Source organism: Lemur catta, chromosome 6 (assembly GCF_020740605.2).
Source record: "Lemur catta isolate mLemCat1 chromosome 6, mLemCat1.pri, whole genome shotgun sequence".
Classification (NCBI taxonomy): Eukaryota; Metazoa; Chordata; class Mammalia; order Primates; family Lemuridae; genus Lemur; species Lemur catta.
Genome location: NC_059133.1, coordinates 91,045,581 through 91,062,890, shown reverse-complemented (window position 1 = coordinate 91,062,890; position 17,310 = coordinate 91,045,581).

Below are 17,310 nucleotides of genomic sequence, written 5' to 3'. Positions count from 1 at the left end.
TAACCGACTTTTTGTTTCATTGAGACTCTGTATTTTTTAAATTTCCCTTTCATTTAGTTCTGCTTTGAGCTTTATTTCTTTTCTTCTGTTCGCTTTGTGTTTGGTTTGTGCTTCTTTTTCTAGTTCCTTGAGATGTGACTTTATGTTGTTTATTTGTAATCTTTTTATATTTTTGATGTAGGCATTTAAGGCTATGAATTTTCCCCTTAGGGATGCTTTTGCTGTATACAATAAATTTTGAAAGCTTGTGTCCCTTTGATATTCAATTCGAGGAATATTTTGATTTTCATCTTAATTTCATCATTGACCTAAGGGTCATTCAATAGCATGTTGTTTAATTTTCATGACTTTTTGTAGTTTTGAGTTTCTCTTGGACTTTGTTTCTAATTTTATTCCACTGTGGTCTGAGAAGATACATGGTATGATTTTAATTTTTTTGAATTTGTTGAGACATGTTTTGTGGCCTAAGATATGTTCAATCTTGGAAAATGTCCCATGTGCTGATGAAAAAAAAATATATATTTTTTATCGAGACAGAGTCTCACTCTGTTGCCCTGGCTAGAGTGCTATAGCATCAGCCTAGCTCACAGCAACCTCAAACTCCTGGGCTCAAGCAATCCTGCTGCCTCAGTCTCCCCAGTAGTTGAGACTACAGACATGTGCCACCATGTCAGGCTTATATTTTCTATATATTTTTAGTTGTCCTGCTAATTTCTTTCTATTTTTTTTTTTTTTTTTTTTTTAGTAGAGGCAGGGTCTCGCTCTTGCTCAGGCTGGTCTCTAACTCCTGAACTCAAATGATCTGCCTGCCTTGGCCTCCCATAGTGCTAGGATTACAGGCGTGAGCCACCGCGTCAGGCCAAAAAAATTTTTTATTCAGTAGCTTTTGGGTAAAATGTTCTGTAAATATCTGAAAGATCCATTTGTTCCAGAGTCCTGTTTAAGTGTTTCTTCACTGATTTTCTGCTTCAGTGATCTGTACAGTTCTCTCAGTGGACAGTTAAGGCCCCTGGTGATTAAGATACTACTGTTTATTTCTTTGCCTAGATCTGGAGGTACTTTTGCTTTATGAAACTCAGAGCTCCTGTGTTAGATGCATATAACTTTAGGATTGTTATGTCTTCTTGTTGAATTGCTACTTTTAGCATTATATAATGTCCATGTTTGCCTTCTGTTACCACTGTTGATTTAAGGTCTATTTGATCTGATATGAGAAACTACACCTGCTCTCTTTTGGTTTTCATTTGCATGGAATATTTTTTTCCATCCCTTAACCTTGAGTCTATATGAGTCCTTATGGTTTAGGTGTGTTTCTTGGAGACAGCAAATACTTGGTTTGTGTTTATTCATCCATTCAGCCAGTCTACGTCTTTTGAGCGGGTCATTCAGACCATTCCTATTGAATGTTAGTATTGATACGTGGGATGCTGTTCTGTTCATGTTGAATGATACCTTATTGATTTGTTTTCTCTCTTGTGCTATTGCTTTATAATAGCTGTGAGTTCTAACTTTTGGGCGTTTTTACACTATTGGTATCTATTGTGGTATTGCATGCATAATACACTTTTGAACATTTCCTGTATGGCAAGTCTAGTAGTGACAAATTCCCCTAGTATTTGCTTGTCTGGAAAAGTCTTTATTTCTCCATTATTTATGAAACTTAGTTTTGCAGGGTACAAAATTCTTGTCTGGCAGTTATTCTGTTTAAGAAGATTAAAAATGGGGCCCCAATCCCTTCTGGCTTATAAGGTTTCCATTGAGAAGTCTGCTGTTAGCCTGATGGTTTTTCCTTTGTAGGTTAGTTGTTGCTTTTGTCTTGCAGCTTGTAGAATTTTCTTCTTCATTTTGACTTTGGCCGAATGATGACTATGTGTCTTGGGAATTCCTATTTACTATAAATCTGCCTGGTGTTCAATGACCATCTTTTATCTGGATGTCTAAATCTCTGGAGATACCAGGGAAGTTCTCCTCAATAATTCCCTTCAATAGGTTTTCCGTGCTTTTTCCTTTTTCTTCTTCTCCTTCTGAGATAACTACAATTTGCATATTGGCTTATTTCACATAGTTCCATATTTCTCTGAGTGATTGTTCATTCTTCTTTATTCTTTTTTCTCCGTCTTTGACTGACTGGGTTATTTTGAAAGTCTTGTTTTCAAGCCCTGAGATTCTTTCTTCTGTTTGGTCTAGCCTGTTGAAGCTTTCTGCTGTATTTTGTAATTCCCTAAATGACTCTTTCATTTCTTTAAGTTCTGTTATAGCCTTTTATATGTTGCCTATCTCTATCTCTTTTCATTTATGTCCTGAAACTTTTTTTTTTGGCTTCTTTGTATTGATTTTCAACTTTCTCTTCAATTCTATGTTTTGCATTTCATTTCTGACATTTCAACAATTTCCTTTTGGTTGGGGTCCACTGCTGTGGATCTGTTGTGATCCTTTGGGGGTGTCCAACTAGCTTGTTTTTTCTTGTTGCTGGAATTTTTTTTGCTGGTTTCTTCTTATCTGAAACCTGTTCTTTCAGCTTATGGCTGATAGGTTTTGTCATGTACCTATTCTCCTTTTCTGGGAACTCTACTACTTAAATAGATAGATAATGCTTTCATGTCCTACTCTGGAGAATTGACCTGGAGGGAGAGGGGTAGATGTACTGCGAGCCTGTAACACAGGTGTTCTCCTGCGTTGTCTTGATCCCCTGTGGTTGTCACAGTCTAAGCCTATGCTGGCGGATATTTGTTCAGATTGGTGTATTGGTCCCCCGGCCACTGTTGGAAGCTCAGGCAGAGGACTGTGCAAGTTCCCTTCCACCGAGGTGAGTGGTGTGAATTTGGGCAGTTCCAAGGTGGGTTGTGGGATCTGGGCCAAGGCTGGATGAGATCATATGGAGTGATTTGTTGTTGGTCCATAGGTCAGTGTTGGAAGCCCAAGCAGAGGACTTGGTAAGTTCTTCTCCACTGAGTTGGGCATTGCAGGAGATTGCTCTGCCTCCCTGTGGTGGTTGGAGTAGCTCTTCGGTAAGGTTGTATGGGCAGTGGCCATAGGTGTCAGGGCTGTGGCATTCACTCCATTAAGGTCTAGGTGTAATGGCACTATGCAGGGTGGGGGGAGGCAGTTTGTGGCTGTTGATCCATGATGGCAAGCGGGACTATAGATGTGGCATCACACAGTGCCATGGGGGGTTGCCCAATAGTTTTTGCACAGGGCTGGGGGCTTGTTCTGCTGGTTGGTGCTTGGAGCCATGGGGACATGACCACCTGGTTGGCATACAGGTTTGTGGGGGGGGCATGAACCTCTGATTGTCACCCAGATCCATGGGGGCATGGGCCTCAGCTGGCAGTGCACCAGTCAGGGTGCTTGCTCCACTGGTCAAGGTATGGGGCCATGGGGGATGGGCTGCTGGATGGCTGGGGTTCTCTCACCACACAGGTCCTGCTGAGGCTGTTACCATGGGACCCCTTGAGGTCTGCTCAAATTCCTGGGGTGGGGGGTGCTAGGCTCCTAGTCACAGGTGTGCGAGAGCATCTGCCCTTCCCGCTCCCTCCCCAGAGCAGCAAAGGGTGATGTTGGGGCAGCTGCAGCCAAGTCAATCCCTATGTAGACCAGGAGCTCTGTAACTTGGGAGGTGAGACCAGTGGGTCCCTGCTGAGCCTGCTGTCTGATGTAACTTTACTATATAGTCTCCAAGCAGTTCTCTGATCAGTATGGAGGCCCATGGTGGTGGTGGTAGTGGGGGGTCCCACCCTCAAGTCAGTGTCCCCATGGGAAGCATGGGGCTCTGGGCTTCTCACCTCTATCCCCTCCCCACATGTAGGTATCTACCCCAGGTACCTTCTGATCTTGGTGAGTGGAATTCCGCATCCCCATCTCCTTCACTCTGAGTGTCTCCTGTCACTCCTCTAAGGATTTACAATTTCTTTCCAAGAGGGTTCTTCCATAGGTGGGCATCCACTTGCAGTTTTCAATCCCCTCCCAGAAAGTGGTGTGTGAGGGCGGCTTCTAGTCCACCATCTTGCCACCTGCCCGCCCATAAACTATTTTCTGTTCTGGTAACAAAGAATAGAGCCATTTACTTCCTAAGTAAGTGAAGAATAAATCGTTACATGGGTGCTACTTTCAGTTATTGTTTTTTCATTTTATTTTATTTTATTTTGATAGATTTAGGGGTACAAGGGGTTTTTGGTTACATGGATGAATTGTATAGTGGTGATGTCTGGGTTTTTAGCATACCCATCACCTGAATAGTGCACATTGCATTTAATAGGTAGTTTTTCTTCCCTCAATCTCTCCCGTCCTCCCCCTTCTGAGTCTCTAATGTCCATTGTACCACTCCGTATGCCCCTGCATACCCATAGCTTAGCTCCCACTTGTAAGTGAGAACATGGGTGGTATTTGGTTTTTCATTCCTGTGTTACTTCACTTAGGATAATGGCCTCCAGTTCCATTCAAGTTACTGATGGTTTTTTGTTTTTTCAAATGAAACTTTTTTTATGTTATAGTTACTTTTAGCATGTATCTCCTTTGGGAATAATTTAATAAAGTTTATAAGTCACTGAAACATCAGGAATTATTAAGACTTGAAGAGAGATTTAGTAAGTTTTGTATCTTTCCCTAGTTAAGAGTGATTTCCTTCTCAGGGACAAATTGAAGTTTAATTTTTTTCATCCCAGTAGGGTGAAAATTTAAGAACACTGAGATACAAAAACTAGTCAAAAGATTTCACAGATCCTTATTTTGCCTTCTAAACAGAACACAAAAATGATATTAAACATTTTTCATATTGGAAGTGTATTAGAATGTCTTTCAACTGCACCTGAAAATGGAAAATTTTGTGTTCAAGTGACTCTCAGGCATAAGGCAGCAAATTGCTTTTTCTTGTCAGGGTTTTCAAGGGTAACGAGAGTGGGAGGCATCATCTATGTTTCATTTTTCTGTAAGACTGTTGGCTGATCTTACTTCAAAACAAAAATAAAAACAAAAACAAAAACAAAAAAAATCCCTCTGTTCAACTGAGGAAGAAAAACTTGCTTGACAGAGTATAAACAAACCTTTAGGAATTTATCAAAAATTTTGTGGTCACCGCCACAATGCTAAACATATATGCTCTTCCTCAAATTCAAATTCCAAGGAGACAAACATGTGGTTTGAACAGAGCAGATTTTTTTTTTTTTGGTTACCCTTTCAATATAGTTATACCTAATCTTCTTTGGAACCACAAAAACTCTTTCTAAATTTTAGATGCAGGCTAAATATGAGTGTGCTTGGATACTAGAGTTTCCAGGGAAAATTCAATTGTCCTGCGATTCTAAACCTGACTGTTCCTTAATGGGTTTCAGGGATCATACAAACCCCTAGAAATGCTTTGCACTCACATGAAAGTGAGAATGTAAATCTCCATGGTCAAAGAGTCTGAAGCGTTCATTAGATTGTCAGGTGTGTATGTGAGCCAAACAATCTAATTGCTTGATTTGCATTGACTTGATTTAGACTGATTGCATTCATTTTCCCTTAAAAATACTAATCATCATGCTGGAAATTTTCCTTCTGTGGTTTCAGAAATGGAGTGCTTGCCATCTAAGGTAAGTTATCATTTATCCTCAGAAATTAAAGGTAAATTGGATTAGCAGAAAACAGTTATCGGGGTTGTATAATTCTTTAAGGCAAACTAGCATCACTGAGGTGCTAGGAGAGAAATTCACACTGGACACGTGAAAGTGCTAGGGACTCCATATTTAGGGCACACTCTAGAAGGAGAAAGTGTTGCCTGAAAGAACTGTCAGTGGTTTGACCTACTTTATCACTTAATAGCTGCGTGAGCTCTAGAAAATTGCATATAATTGTAAATGTACTTGTAAAGATTATGGTAGTATAATCTTAGTAGTGAAGATATGGTAGTAGGTTCACTGCTGTATTGACTTATTGGATTTGTTGTGAGCCCAAGATTAGGCTCAGAATCACTGTGGCATCGGGGCAAAGCCATGAGCTATGAACTCTCTCCAGCTTGATTTCAGTGACCTTCGGTGTCAATGTTTCAACTGAAGTCTATCAGCTACTCTTCAAGCCTGTAGGGAGAATCATAGACTTAGTTTCACTTCTTCTGGGAGTCAATATTTAACAAAAAGAGGCACATACTAGATTTATCATCTACTGTGTCTAATAAATCAAATTACTTCCTTATGCTAAAAGATTTCACTGGAAAACTTTTCAAAGGAAGCCCCAGAGCCAGGGATCTCTTAAAAGCCCTCCAGCCAGGTGTGGGAAGATCTGAGAGCTCTGAAGAGCCCTTGCCTGGGTATTTCTCCCACAGCCTGCTAGGGACTGATAGACTGGAAAGCTGAACTCTTCCTGTGGCCTTTCTTCTTGGAAATATTTCAGGGAGGATGAGGACACAGTGAGGTTTCCGACTTGGTTTGCCTTTGGGAAAACGCTGAACTTTACTTACCACCCAGCTCCAAACATATAGAATTGTAAACTGCATTGGCCATCCAGCATTGGACTTGGATTCAGGAGCTCTCTAGTTTAGCATTCAAGGGTGAATCTGTGCTTTCACTGCTAGTTTATAATAGATGTTTGTCTCTCCACCAACTCAGAGCTTCTCCAGGATATGGCTCTGGGGCTTCCTTTGAAAAGTTTTGCTCTCAGCTCTTCTGCCAGCTTCCGAGGCAGAAACTCTCCTTCTAAAAACAGAAGCAGGAGGAAGAGGTTCAAAAGCAGGAAGCAGAAAGGAGCTGGAGGAGACGTGGGTGCTCTTGAGTGGAGGCAGAAAAGGAGGGAGAGCGGGGAGGAGAGAAGGAAGGGAGGGAGGGAGGGAGGCAGGAAGGCAACTTCCTATCCTAGGAACTTCCAGCACTGTTGCTTTATTTATTCACCTCAACCATGCTGCGAGGGACCTACTATTATTGCCCATTTTTCAGAGCCAATAATTCATTAATTCATAAATATTTATGTAATGTATCCTCTATAAGGCACTGTGGGAGGCCCTCAGACACCGTTGAGCGCTGGTGGGGAAACCAAGGCCTGGGGAGGCAGGCATTGTCCAGATGCCTGGCATTCCCGCCCTAGCAGCAGTGTGGGGCCCCATCCTCCTCAAGTCATTAAGGAGGCTTGCAAGGGCTTGCAAGGGAAGAATTTCTCTCCTGCATGTGAAATCGCTCCACCAAGCAGATTTACAACCTATTGAGGCCGGGTCCTTGAATATCCATGGAAAGGCATATGAAAAGGGACAGGAAGTTGAACAGATTCTATGAGATTTTATGATTTCATTTTCATTTCAAAGCTTTGTTAGTGGCTGGGTGGTGGCCCAGACAGCAGCCCCCAGGAACTGCTCCTCCCCCTGCCCCAGCAGGGAGGAAGCAGGAGCCTCCTGGAGGGGGCTGCACAGGGAGAGAGCTGGGAGAGGTTACCTGAGGGCATTCTTTGAATTTTAAATGACAAAAAAAATAAACTCAACAGATCTTTCCAGAGCCAAAAAAAAAAAAAAAAAAAATTTCACTGTAATAAAAATCTTCTGAATTTTATTTTCCGGAATCATTCATTGATCATGCCTTTGATCACACTTCAAAGGGAGCATATGTCCTATACCTGTGTGCTTTTCACAACATTGTTCCTTTTATCAGATTGTAACTTATATTATTCATCTAGGAACTGCTTATACAATCTATTTACATTTAAATATATGTATGTGATTCTAAATTTAGTCTTTTATCTGTTTCCTTTAGTTTTTCCTTTTTTCAAAACATTTATCTCTTGACTTCTTCAAAACTTGGTCAATGGGTAAATAAAAGACACAGAGGAACCTCCATAGGGGATAACTCTGTTTCTCCCAGTGCTTACTGGCACTCCAGTTTACTTGCTACAATGTATATTGACATTAAATGATTGCCTTATATGAGTATGTGACATGGACTCTGGTGGAACCTTCCAGATTTCTGATCTTGGGAAATCATTGCAATATGAAAATTTGTATTCACTCTGCCTGACAAAAATTCTTTAAAAGGACTCTAGCCAAATCATCAATAAGCCATAATATAATAGAAACCTCAAGACAGAAGAAATAAAGAGTAAGACAAGATGGGCAATAAAGATGTCTTTAAGTACATTAATCACATACATATATTTAAATGCAAATAGATTGTATAAGCAGTTCGTGGATGAGTAATGTAAGTTATAAGCAAGAATTCTTAAAATATAAGAGATATACAGTAAGGAAAATTCTTATACTGGTTTATAATCATAAGCAAAATCTATATATTGGTTGTTGGAAAGAGGTAAGAAATATATTCCAAAGTTTGGATCTTAGTATACAGTATATATTTGGGGAGCAGAGCAGAGTGAATAAATATAAATATTAAAAATAAAAACTTTATGAGATGGGGTGTTAGGGTGCAATTAGAGTAGAAGGACGTCTCAGCAAGGATGAGACGTTTTCCCCAGCCTGCAATGGTCAATTAAACAAGATTAAATGAGTGACCCCATGGAATCGAACAATAAGGGAGGGAATGATAAACCACAACAACGGGAAGTTGTGCAAAAAGCATACACACTAGTAGAAGGGTAACCTTATGATGTGGCCATATCATTATAACATCACCTGCGTCACAGTTTCATCCCCTAACCCCTGTGGGTTTTCAGGGAGGATTATGGAAAACCATGATGCAGGGAGTGGTCTCCACCCCAGAAGCTGCAACCTGCCTATCTGTAATAAAAAGAGCAAACCTTGTATTCCTCAGGATTGTCTTCACCCGAGGGGACGACCCACCCCTTATCTGGGATGTACTTTTGCTTTGCAAATAAAGGCTGTGTGTGTGTGACTTGTGGGTTTGTGGCTTGCTGATTGCTCTACCTACTGTTCCTCCAGTTGTGATTCTTTGGGTTGGAGGTTACGAGCCAGTTATCACCTTCACAGGGGTGGGATACAATGGGAAATAGAATGTTTTGATGTAGGTAACTTTAGTTTTTGTCTTAAATAAATTTTTCTGAATCCTATGAAACACAACATAACAATAGGAAAAAAAATAGAGTAAGGCTCTCTAAATGGAAAAAACACATTTTTTTTTTCTGCTGTCACCCTACAAAACACACAGAAGATTTCTGCGATCAAATGTGTGTTTGGAGGGGGGTTCCCCACACACCTAGCAATCAATCAGTTCTGCAGTGGACTCCAGCTGGGTGTCTTTTGATTCATTTTAATTCTGACACAGTCTACCCAGAGATAGCATCAGTCCTCAGGTTGAGGACTTATCCCACAAGGCTACCTCCCCCACTTCAATGCAGGTCATAAACTCAAGGCTGTGGGCCGTGCTTCTGACTGATTGGCTGTAAATCGGGGGTTCCCACGACCTCCTCTTTGGGTTTGATTAATTTGCTAGAGTGGCTCACAGAACTCAGGAAAACACTTATGTTTACTGATTTATTATAAAGGATATTACAAGGGATACAGATAAAGAGATGCATAGGGTGAGGTATGGGGGAAGAGTTGCAGAGCTCCCATGCCCTCCTTGGCACTACAAGTTAGGAGCCTCCATGTGTTCAACTATTTGGAAACTCCCTGAACCTAGCCTTTCTGGGTTTTTATGGAAGCTCAATTACATAGACATGACTGATTAAGTCATTGGCTATTGGTGATCAACTTAACCTGAGACCCCTCTCCCCTCTCTGGAGGTAGGGAGGTGGGGCTGAAAGTCCCAGCTCTTTAATCCTGCCTGGTCTTTCCTGTGACCAATCCCATCCTGAAGCCATCAATCAATCATTAGCATAAAAAAAGTTATCACTTTGGAGATTCTAAGGATTTTAAGAATTGTATGCCAGGAAGCAGGGACAAAGACCAAATATATGTTTCACAATATTATAGGCTCCTAATTGGAAAAAGAAGAAATAGGAGGTGTTGATCAAATTGGCAAAATATGGGAAAAAAAGCAAAAAGTAAGGGTAGCCAAAAGTTACAGAGTATTTTACTATGTTCATTCACTTAATTCTCACTAAAATCCCATGAGGGAAGTATTGTGTATTTTACAGATAAAAAAATTGAAGCAAAATATGTTGATTAATGTGCCCAGCTTGCAAAGTGGTAGCTGGAATTTTAGCCAAGGTAGCATGGTTCCAAAGTCTGTGCTTTTATTACATACTATAATGCTTCTACAACAAAGTAAGTAATTTGCATGAAGTACAGCAGAAATAATATCAAATATATCAGCTATTGCCCAACATAAAGAGACTGAATTCTTTCATTAAAAGTCAGACCATCATACTGGGATAAAACCATATTTAAAATAAGATGTTAAAGAAGGTCAAAAGTAAAAGAATGGGCAAAGTGAAGAGGAACCCGAGAAAATGTACTCAAACAAATCAGGAATTGTGGTATCGATAGTTTACAAGATGATATCTGTCCTGAGCAGCTGTATAAGGTCAAAGATAACCAAGTCCACACACGTTTATGTCTTTCCACAATGTCAAACTTTTATTGATATTATTTCAATCACAAAAGCCATGAACTACGTGAAGTTCCCAAGGAGGAAATTCTTCTTAGCACTGCTGCTCACTTGGTAGTTAGAGACACTAACACACAGGCTCAAGCCACTCCACAAGTCAGTCAATATTGCAAACCAGACATAGTAGTATAATTAATCTATATATAAAGTTATAAAATTTCCACACCAAACAAAGTAACATTTAATATTAAGAGAAACGGGGGTTAAGAAAAGGGTTAATGAACCAGTCCAAGGTAAGCCATGTGGACAAGATAAAGCTCCTAGGTCGATCCAGTAGGTCATCAGTGGAGCAGTCAGTGCTTTCTTGCAAGGAAGATTTCTTGATTTGAGCAGAGCCTTCTGTGACAGATGCCAGTTGCTTGGCAAGAGTGACTCCACAACACCGGCCATTGATATGACTGTGCCTGGCTGGAAAAGTCCTGTTCTTTTTACCACCCTTGGGTCGTCTGGTGGAGACTGGTAGTGTAGGGATATGCCCTTATCTGACTGGGTGCAGACTGTAAACATCTGGCCCCTGTTGGCATGATGCCTTTTAAAATGGGAGCCTTTTTCTAAGATGGAGTAACTTATGTCAAGGGTGCTCTATACAATATTTAATGTTAAAAACAGTAAACTGGTGAATAAGAGATATTACAATAAAAGGTATAATTTACAAAGAAGATATTACATCAGAGAAGATAAATATATAAACATTAGAAAGCATTTGAAACACAAGAATTTACTAAAAATAGTTATAGCATTGAAAAAACATATAAAAATCAGTAATATGAGCACCACACTTGATTTAAAAGATGCTTAAAGACTGTCATATTCTTTGAATAAAAAGCCTATTTTTATAAAAATGATCATATATGTGATAATAAATACAACCTTAACATATTTTATAAAGTATTGATTTTACAATCCATATTCTCTTATCATAATCAATACAATAGAAAAAATCAAAGTATTTTATTCCCCGATCCAGAAACAAACAAAAACTAGGCAAGCAAGCAATCACTTGAAACTAAGAAATGCATTCATAGATAATCCTTGGAAAAATAATAATCAAAACTGTGTTATAAAATATTTAAAATGCAATAAAAATGACTAACATTATATAACAAAATCTTCAGAGAAGGAAAAAGCTATACTCCAAAGAAAGTTTACAATTTTAAATGTATTCACCAAAAAAAATTAATAAAATTATTCAGCACCCAATTTAAGGTGTTAAATATGAAAACTAAAATAAGTAAAGTAGAAAACCAATTGAACAAAAGAGAAAAATCCACAAAACCAAAAAACCCTATTAAAAATTGGGCAAAGGATTTAAATAGACATTTCTCCAAAGATGATATACAAACGGCCAACATTTATGAAAAATGCTTAACATCACTAATCATTGGGAAATACAAATCAAAACCATAGTGAGATACCACTTCACACCCATTAGAGTGACTACTATTAAGCAAACAAAAACACAGAAAATAAGTGTGTTGGTGAGGCTGTGGGAAAGTTGGACTCTGTGTATGTTTGGTAGGAATGCAAAATGGTGCAGCTGCTATGGAAAACAATATGACAACTTCTCAAAGAATTAAAAATAGAATTTCTATATGATTTAGCAATTCCACTTCTGGGTATATACCCAAAAGAATTGAAAGCAGAGTCTTGACAGACTATTTATACACTCATGTTTATAGCAGCATTATTCACAATAGCCAAAAGGTGGAAGAAGCAACCCAAGTGTCTAGAGACAGAAGAATGGATAAACCAAATGCAGTATATATGTATAATGGAACAGGAGTATTCAGCTTTAAAAGGAAAGGAAATTTTGATACATGCTATGACATGAATGGACTAGAGGATATTATGCTGAGTGAAGTAAGTCAGTCAGAAATAGTCAAATACTGCATCATTCCACTTAGTGAAGTAACCACAGTAGTCAGATTCATAGAAACAGAAAGTAAAATGATGGTTTCCAGGGGCTGTGGAGTGGAGAAATGGTGAGTTATTATTTCATGAGTACAGAGTTTCAATTTTGCAAGATGATAAGAGTTCTGGAGATGGATGGTGGTGATAGCCGCACACCAATGTGAATGTACTTAACACTACTGGAAATGTACACTTAAAAATGGTTAAGGTGGTAAAATGTATGTGTATTTTGCCACAGTTTAAAAAGGGGGTAAAATTCAAAAGCTGTTTTAAAAAAATAAAAATATAAAAACTAGCTCTCTCATAAAGAGAGAGGAAAAAATATACATTTGAGTGAGAAAGGCACATAACTTATCCCTATGGTAGCAATGAAAAATTTTATGAAGAAATTATATCCCAATTGGTTTATTATTGGCTTACACTAGTTGTTCTTGCATGATTATTAACAGTGGCCATTTGCTCTCTAAAGTTTTAGGCTGGACAATCATTTATCTGGTTATCCCATTTATAACGGATTATTAAAATGAATATTAGGATGGTAAACTTGAAATCGGAGAGGAAATAGTTTTTCTATAACAAAATAAATGACTACAACTGACCCAAGAACAGAAGAGTTTAAGAAAAGGAAATCCAACACAAAGATTTAGAAAGATTATTAAAGTCTTATTGTTACTTTCCCAAGATACAGTTTCATAACTGAGAATTCCAACAGTATTTAAAATATTCTAAGATACTAGCTTGATTTTATGAAGGGAGCCAAACTTGAATGCTAAAACCCAGAGAGACAGTTCCAAAAAAGAATAAATAATGAATATAGATATAAAAATTCTAAATAAAATATTATCAAATGTGACACAGTAATGTATTAAAACAGGTTTTATTCACAGAATGCAAGAAGTACTTTAACTTCTAGACATATTAATTTATTATATCAACAATGTATTTCCATTGGATTCCTCATACATCAAATTTAAACTTTCTATGAAAAAGGCATTTTTTAAACTTAGATGTTGCTCTCTGGTTTCTAGCTGTGCTGGTGACAAGTAAGATTTGCTGTATAAGGTGTTAAAGTACATTCAAAACATTTCAATATTTGAACAAAAAGTACACATATCAGTAATGCACAGATAATCAGTCACTGAGACAACAATTACTGAGATAACCATTGGTGATCTTTTGAAAGCAGTGGTCGTTTCAGAGACTGCAGCATTTTTTGGACAATTTCTTCCTGAAAGAAAATGAAAAAAAAAAAAAAAGTTCAAATTGATCTTACAATTTCAGTGTATTTATAGGCAGCTGGAGGCTTTGCTAAAATGGGTAGAAAAATATTTGAAGAATATGCTCTATAAACTCTTGTAGTATTCGAAAGAACAACTCAATGGACTAAGAGTAAGATTTAAAAGAAGACTTTCCCATCACAATACTAAGAGAGTGTGTGTGAGGGGAGAGAGAGGGAGAGAGTGTGTGTGTAAGGGGGTGGCAGGCACAGGAGGAAAAATAAAAGGTAGACAAAAGGGTGAACAACTACTTTTTGACTTCTCTTCCAATTTCAGCAATGCTTGAAGATTTTACTTTTGGTCAAATCTCCCTTGAATCACTAACTCAATTCATAAGAGTACATGGGATCTAAGAAAAACGTGAATCTGGGTGAGATTAGTCTACTCAGTGTCAAGTTTAATGAGTTACGAGCAACCTGCTGTGATGAGGCTTCTGCCCCAGAGAATGGGGGCGAGTCACATGTGCCTCAGGTGGGGGTTGGGAGGCAACGTGACTTACAAAGCAGAAAAACTCAAGGGACCTGGGACAGATGGCTGCCCTGAGCTGAGGGTCTGAGCCTGCTCAGCCTCATCCATCACGGCCATGTGTGTCCCAGGTGCTGCATGACCAGCGGATAGTAGAATGGCATCCTGAAAGGCTGTTCCAAAAATACTGTGTTTTTGCCTGTCCTACATATTTTCTTAAAGAAAGTAAATCTTGATAGGGTGAAGCCGATTGTCTTGGGAGCTTGACTGTCAATCTGAACCTAAGGCCACAGCTTTTTGCAAAACCAAATAAACATCACAAAGAAACAAATAAAGACATTGGGAAAACAGAGATATTTAGTGATTATGGGGCCAGATTGGGAACAAATCATACTCACACAGCACTTTACTTCTTCTATTGTTTCACGTAACATTTTTAGAAATCTTTTCTTCTTCTTATGGTGCAGAATTACCTTAATTAAAAGATGATCAAATTATATTTATTATTCAATCATATTTAATTAAATTTAATGTAATTAGACAATTGTGATTTCATTATCCATTTTGTGTCACTGTAAAATTGTCTTGTTTCTATACCCTACAGATTAGTAGAATTTTGGAAAATTTCAAGTGTTTGGAACCACTGTCTTTTACTTCCTAACGTTACCAAGTTGGGAGCAATTCCCCTTTCAAGAAGACCTTTCCTCTGACATACAGATAGGTGTCCTTTTTGGGAGGTGACTCTGACACACAAATTGTTGTTGGCCTTACCTTCCTCCTAGCATAGTGGCTAGTTTTCCTCAGTGTCTTCTCCGCTGTTGAGTCACATGCTCCATCCTGGTCGTTCTCAGAAACTGAGGAATTCTTTTCTACCTCCCGATTATCTGGCTTCAGATTTGGCCCTTTAAACAAATCAAGCCCTGTGGGGACAATGACAAGTGTCAGTTTTTCCTAACTCAGTGATATTTGAGATTAGTACAGGCCCTAGTATTCCATGCATATAGGAATGTATGTCTCTCTCTCTATATATATACATATATGTATATGGAGTGACTATATACACGAAAAAATTAGTTTATAGAGGCTAGAAACCTGAAAAAGGTCCTAGTAAATACAAGAAACCTAGAATAAAATGTCTTGTCACCCATATCCCATCTCTACCTTTTCTCCACCCCAACTATCTCACAATACCCCTTATGGAGACAGACTAACCCAATGAGGTAGCTTGAGGCGCATCGTTTCTTTCCGCCATTTCTTTTTTGCTGTTTGCTGGTGTGTCTAATAGCTTTTTAATGTCTTCTTCTATTTCATAATTTTGTAAAAAGTTTTCCAGAAATTCGTCACAAATGCCAGTTTTACCTGATGACGTAGAAAAATTTGCTGAAAACAGGAACTTCCTAGGAAAGCACATTTCACCAAAGAGTAATCCTCTTGTTTAACATGCTGTAATAACTCCACCTCAGCAATTAAAGCTGTGGCACCAGTGGGTGTCATGGAGAACATGGCGGGGGGTGTGGGAGGGACAGAGAGAGAGCACTACGTACAGACTGAGAAAGACAGAAAATGGCACAAAATGTTTGGGTCTTGGAGTGAAACATGAGTAGGAAAAATCTAAATTCACACAAGCCTTAAAAGCTCTTAAATAGAAAGATACAAGCTCATCTTGACTTTTTCCCTTCTTTTTACTTAGAAAATGATTTTCTATTCTTTTCTAACCAGCATGGAAAGGCATTAAAAATTAATAATCAATGTTAATGAAAGCCAATAGGACAGTGTTAAGAAAAGCACGTCTCTAATGAGAAATGTCCTCCTTGCAGGGTATGGTCAAAGGAAAATCTAATGAATGTTTCTGGACAATTACAATGAGATTTGAGCAATATAGAATATTTCTGCTTATTGGAAATGATTAGTGCTTAAATATGTATTTGGGTGTGTTTTTTCTGTTGCTCTCTATTTTCTCTCAGAATTTAAAGTAAAATTAAGCCAAGGATAGTTCTTCCAGACTTAAAGGTATCAGAAAACTTTCAGTTGGGACATTCACAGGCAGATAAGACATGAAGCCAAGTTGGGGACCTGTGGCTCTGCCCCAATATTTGGTGTTCTGAGCTCATTATTTATTTGTCCATGTGCATGACAAATCCTGTAAACCAACTTAGCTTTAGTGAAATCTATGCTCCATCCTTTACTACCACATCCTTACAAAAATATTTACAGTGATATGTAATTTGTTAGAGTGCACAGAGCTGTTTAGTACTAGTTCAAACCACTGATGTTTCCTTCATGCAACTTTTCCTCTCTCTAGAGTATACCCTGAACATGGGGTCATTAGCACATTCATGGAGAATTTCTTTCCTAGTACTGAGACAATACTTGTTTTCCTAAAAGAGCAATGAATCCTTGATAATATTGCCATGTTATCACAACTTACCTCCAAATCCTTGGGATGAGGAACAACTTGCCTTGGATGGCAGATCTTCCATTTCCGAAATCACAGTAGAAAATTTTACCAGAGGAAGTAGCTTTTAAAGGGAAAGCAAATTAATCCAATGCAAATTGAGCAATTAAATCAGGATTAACCACACACCCTTGATAATCCAATGAAAGCTTCAGATACATTAGCCATGAAGATTCCCATTCTTACTTCCATATGAATACTGTATACAATTTCTGGGGGTTTACATAATCTCTGAGCCCATTCATGGAACAATCATGTTTAGAACCACCAGGTAAGCGAATTTTCTCTGGAGACTCTAATGTCTAAGCACAGTTATATTTATACTGCACCTAAAATTTTGGAACATTAGTTGTGCTGCAGAAGATTAAGCTTACCTATATTGACAGGCTAGTCAAAAAAAAAAAAAAAAGAACTATTTTGTGCAAACTGTATGCTTTTTGCTTTAGGATTTAGATTAAAGAAAGAGAATATAAATTTGGCATTGTGGTTACACAATATATCCACCTGGTGCAGACTGCAAAGATTTTTAATATTTCCTAAGGTTTTTTTGGTTTGTTTGTTTTTCCTCCCAATCTCTCAAACAACTCTTCTTAGGCCAATGGAGATTATTTTCCCTGGAGATCAGCCAAAGGTCCTCTGAGGCCTCAGGTATAGTTGGTGCCTCCTTTCCGTTCTACTTCTAAAAATTTCTGATATGGGAGAGCAATATGGTGCCTCTCGCCTG